This window comes from Vombatus ursinus, unplaced genomic scaffold (assembly GCF_900497805.2).
Source record: "Vombatus ursinus unplaced genomic scaffold, bare-nosed wombat genome assembly UNPS02014781.1, whole genome shotgun sequence".
Classification (NCBI taxonomy): Eukaryota; Metazoa; Chordata; class Mammalia; order Diprotodontia; family Vombatidae; genus Vombatus; species Vombatus ursinus.
In genome coordinates, this window is record NW_020954559.1 from 24,619,744 (window position 1) to 24,624,737 (window position 4,994).

Below are 4,994 nucleotides of genomic sequence, written 5' to 3' on the forward strand. Positions count from 1 at the left end.
AAATTGAGGGGATGCTCATCAACTAGGGAATGCCTGAACAAGTTGTTATAAATAAACTGGAATATTACTGTGCAATAAGAAATGATAAGTAGGCAGATTTCAGAAAAACCTGTAAAGACTTACATGAACTGACGCTGAGTGAAGTGAGCAGAACCAGGAGAACATTGTACACAGTTAACAGAAACACTGAGATGATAGACTTAGTTCTTCTCATTAATACAATGGTCTAAGACAATTCCAAAAGACTCATGATGGAAAATGTTATACACATCCAGAGAAAGAACTGATGGAGTCTCAATACAGATTAAAGTAAATTGTTTTCACTTTTTTTATTGGGTTGGTTTTTTTTGTTCCATTATGTTTAACATGACTGCACATGTATAACCTGTATCAGTGACTGCTGTCTTGGGAAGGGAGACAGAGAAAAACGTTTGGGACTCAAAATCTTACAAAAAATCAATGTTGAAAACTATCTTAATATGTAATTGGGAAAAAAATGCTATTTACGTAAAAAAGAAAGAGATCCCCAAATGAAAACTCCCAGGAATGTTACAGCCAAATTCCAAAGCTCCCAGGTCAATAAGAAATGTTGCAAGCAGGTGGAAAGAAACAATTCAAATATCATGGAGCCATAGTCAAGATAACACAAGATTTAGCTGCTTTTACATTAAAGGGAAATACACATGTGCATGGAATGGGATGAATTCACACCAGAATCCCACAATATGTTGTTTATATGAAACACACTTGAAACAGAGAGATACATAGAGCCAAAATAAGAGGCTAGAGCAGAATCTATTATGTTTCAGCTGAAATTAAAAAAAAATGATCTCAGACAAAATAAAAGCAAAATTATATCTAATTTAAAAAGATATGGAAGGAAACTATATATTGCTAAAAGGTACCACAGACAATGAAATAGTATCAATACTCAACATATATGCACTAAATACTATATAGCATCCCAATTCTTAAAGGAAAAGTTAATGAGTTACAGGAGGAAATAGACAGTAAAACCATACCATTGGGGGACCTTAACTTTCCCCTCTGAGAAATAGATAAATCTAACAACAATAAAAAAAAAACAAAAAAACAGAAGTTAAGGAAATTAACAGATTTTTAGAAAAGTTAGCTATGATAGACCTCTGGAGAAAACTGAAAGGGAATAATAAGAAGTTTACCTTTTAATTTCCATCTGTACATGGCACCTTCACAAAAATTGACCATGTTTAAGAGCATAAAAACCTCACAACCACATGCAGAAAATCAGAAATGTTAAATGCATCTTTTTCAGATCATAATGCAATAACAATTACATTCAATAAAGGACCATGGAAACAGATTAAAAATTAATTGGAGAGGCAGCTAGGAAGCCCAATGGATAGAGCACCAGCCCCGAAGTCAGGAGGACCTAAGTTCAAATCTGGCCTCAGACCCACCACTTGACACTTACTAACTGTGTGACCCTGGGCAAGTCACTTAACCCCAACTGCCTAAGCAAAAAAAAATTAATTGGAAACAATATAATTTAATCCTAATGAATGAGTGGGTCATAGAAATAATTAAAAATTTCATTAACAAGAACGATTACAATGAAACATCAAAATTTATGGGATGCACCTAAAGCAGCACTTAGGGGAAAATTTACATCTGTAAATGCTTACATCAATAAAATAGAGACAGAGCAGATCAATAATTTGGGCATGCAATTATAAAAAAAAACTAGAAAAAGAACAAATCAAAAATCCCAATTAAACACCAAATTGGAAATCCTGAAAATCAAAGGAGAGATTAATTAAACAGAAAGTAAGAAAACTATTGACTTAATGTATATAACTAGGAGATGGGTTTTTTTGGGGGGAAACTCATAAAATAGATAAACCACTTCTTAATTTGATTAAAAAAAGAAAACGAAACTATCAGTATCAAAAATGAAAAGGGTGAATTTACCACCAATGAAGATGAAATTAAAGAAATTATTAGAAACTATTTTACCTAATTATATGCCAACAAATCTAACAATCTAAGTGAAATGGATGAAAAGTAACAAAAATATAAATTGCCCAGATTAAAAAAGAAAATCGAATACTTAAATAACCCTTAGAAAAATAAATTGAACAAGCCATCTACGAGCTCCCTAAGGAAAAAATTCCAGGAGCAGATGGATTCACAAGTGAAATATACCAAACATTTAAAGAACAATTAATTCTAATTCTATATAAACTATTTGGAAAAATAAGCAAAGTCCTACCAAATTCCTTTTTTGACACAAATATGGCACTGATACCTAAACCAGGAAGAGTCAAAACAGAGAAAGAAAATTATAGACTAACTTCCCTAATGAATAGTGATGCAAAAAATTTAATTAAAGTACTAGCAAAGAGATTACAAGCAATATATCAGAAAGATCATACTCTATGACCAGGTGGGATTTACACCAGGAATGCAGGGCTGGTTCAATATTACGAAAACTATAAGTACAATTGACCATATCAATAAAACTAACAGAAATCACATGATTATCTCAATAGATGCAGAAAAAACCTTTGACAACCCCATTCCTATTAAAACACTAGGAAGCATAGGAATAAATGGAGCTTAAAATAAGTAATATTTATCTAAAACAATGGTAAGCATTATCTGTAATGGGGATAAACTAGAAGCCTTCTCAATATAATCAGGGGTGAAGCAAAAATGCCCATTATCACCTTTATTAGTCAATATTGTACTAGAAATGTTAAGCATAGCAATAAAAGAAGAAAAATAAATTGAAGGAATTCGATTAGGCAATGAGGAAACAAAACGATCACTCTTTGCAGATGTTATACTTAGAGAATCCTTTAGAATCAACTAAAAAACTGCTTGAAATAATTAACTTTAGCAAAGTTGCAGAATACAAAATAAACCCACATAAATCATCAGCCTTTCTATATACTATCAACCTAGTCCAGCAGCAAGAGATAGAAAGAGAAATTCCATTTAAAATAACTGTAAACAATATACAATACTTGGGAGTTCGCCTGCCAAGACAAACCCAGGAACTATATGAACACAATTATAAAACATTTTTCACACAAATAAAGTCAGATCTAAACAACTTTCCTTCTTCCTTCCCCAAGTGATCTGTTCAGTTGCCAAACCTAGTAGATTCTACCTCCTCAACATTTCTCATTTTTGTCTCCTTCCCTCTACTCCTACCACAGCCACCTTAGGTCTGGCCCTCCTTATTATCTCTCACAGGCTATTTCAATAGCACACTAATTAGTTTGCCTGCATAGTCTCTCAAATCCATCCCACATTTAGCTGCCAACTTGATCAATGCAAAGTGCAGGTCTCATTCCTCTGCTCAAAAAGTTTCTCCGACTCCCTCCTGCCCACAGGACAAAACACAAACTCCCATTCTTGTCATTTAAAACCCTTCACCATCTCAATCTTGCCTATCTTTCAAGGTTGCTCCAGAGGAGAGACTAAAGCTGACAACTTTGCACAGCTCTGCCTCACTTAAATCCAGCTCACTCACAAGTCAAGACATTACCCTCCTGATGTGGCCGGTCCTCTTTGAGAATTAAGGATGAACAACAACAACCCTCAGAGAAGGCAAGCTGCAAGACCCGGCAATTTTTGCTTTTATATAGGGTCACCAAATACTCACTGTGGCACAGTGGATAGAGAGGGCCTCAATGCTAGGAAAACCTGGGTTCAAGTCCTACCTCTGACACATACTGGCTGTGAGACCCTGGGCAACTTACTATTTCTCAGTGTTCAAAGTCAGTAGTTCACAAACTTTTTGGTCTCAGGACACCTTTGCACACTTAAAAACTACTGAGACTACAAAGAACTTTTGTTTATGCGGTTTATAGCTACTAAATTTACATTAAAAATTAAAACTGATAAATTTTTTAAATATTTGTTAATTCACTTAAAAATAACAATAAATTCAAGGCACAGTAACATAAATAACACATATTTTTAAAGTAATTACATATAAAAGAGTGAGGAAAGTGACATTTTAAAATATTTTCTGCAAATTTCTTTAATTTCTAGCTTAATAATAGAAGGCAGCCTAATCCTCATATCTGCTTCTGCATTCAATCCTTTTCATTTAATTTTAATCTTTTTTAAAGGCAGTTGGGGTTAAGCGACTTGCCCAGGGTCACACCGCTAGTGTCAAGTATTTGGTCTGAGTCCAAATTTGAACTCAGGTCCTCCTGACTTCAGGGCTGGTGCTCTATCCACTGCGCCACCTAGCTGCCCCTCAATCCTTTTCAATACGTTATTTTGGTTGCAATATATAAAGAAAATCTGACTTCCCACATATATTTAGTTGGAAAAGCAAGGAGTGTTGCCTATAATATGGTAACAACATCAGTCTTACTATGAAAATAGTTTTGACCTCATGGGCCCTCTGAAAGGGTCTCTGTGCCTCCCGTGGATTCTCCTACCACAGAATCCTCTAAGAATCTAAAAGAAAGTGGAGGAAGAGTAGGAGGGGGAAGAAGGGGAGGGGAGAAGGAGGGGGAGGGAGGGGGGGGAGGAGAATAGCACAGAGCTTTACCCTAAGGGCCAGAGTTCAAATTCCCCCGACCATCATTTACTACCTCTATGACCCTGAGCCTCAATTTCCTCATCTGCAAAATGAGGGGCCTGGACTACATGGCAGATTTCCAAGCTCTCAATCCAGAATCCTCAGAATGCTTTCCCTCTTCACCTCCGCGTCTTGAAATCTCTGGCTCCCTTCACCTCCACTGCAGCCTCCTAGAGGCTTGCATGGCTCCCCAGCCCCGTCCAAACGGACAGACCATCTCGGACAGCAAAGCAAGCTAAACATCAGGAGGGACACTGTGGGGTGGGAAACTAAACCTGGTGCAGACTGGGGGTGGGGGCAGGGGGTCGCCGCAATGCAGCGCGGAGATGCGGGCGCTGGAGGCCACTGGCCAACCCTCTCCCTTCGGTAAAACAATCCCCGAGCTACCACTACCGGCGCGGGGCGCGGG

General features: G+C 37.0%; 1 protein-coding gene across 2 annotated transcripts in view; it reads right to left on the reverse strand.

Annotated features, from left to right (window-relative positions):
• The window catches only part of LOC114046243 (testis-expressed protein 30-like), a 17,769-nt gene that overhangs the window by 12,234 nt on the left and 541 nt on the right, over positions 1 to 4,994 (reverse strand). The window lies entirely within an intron of this gene.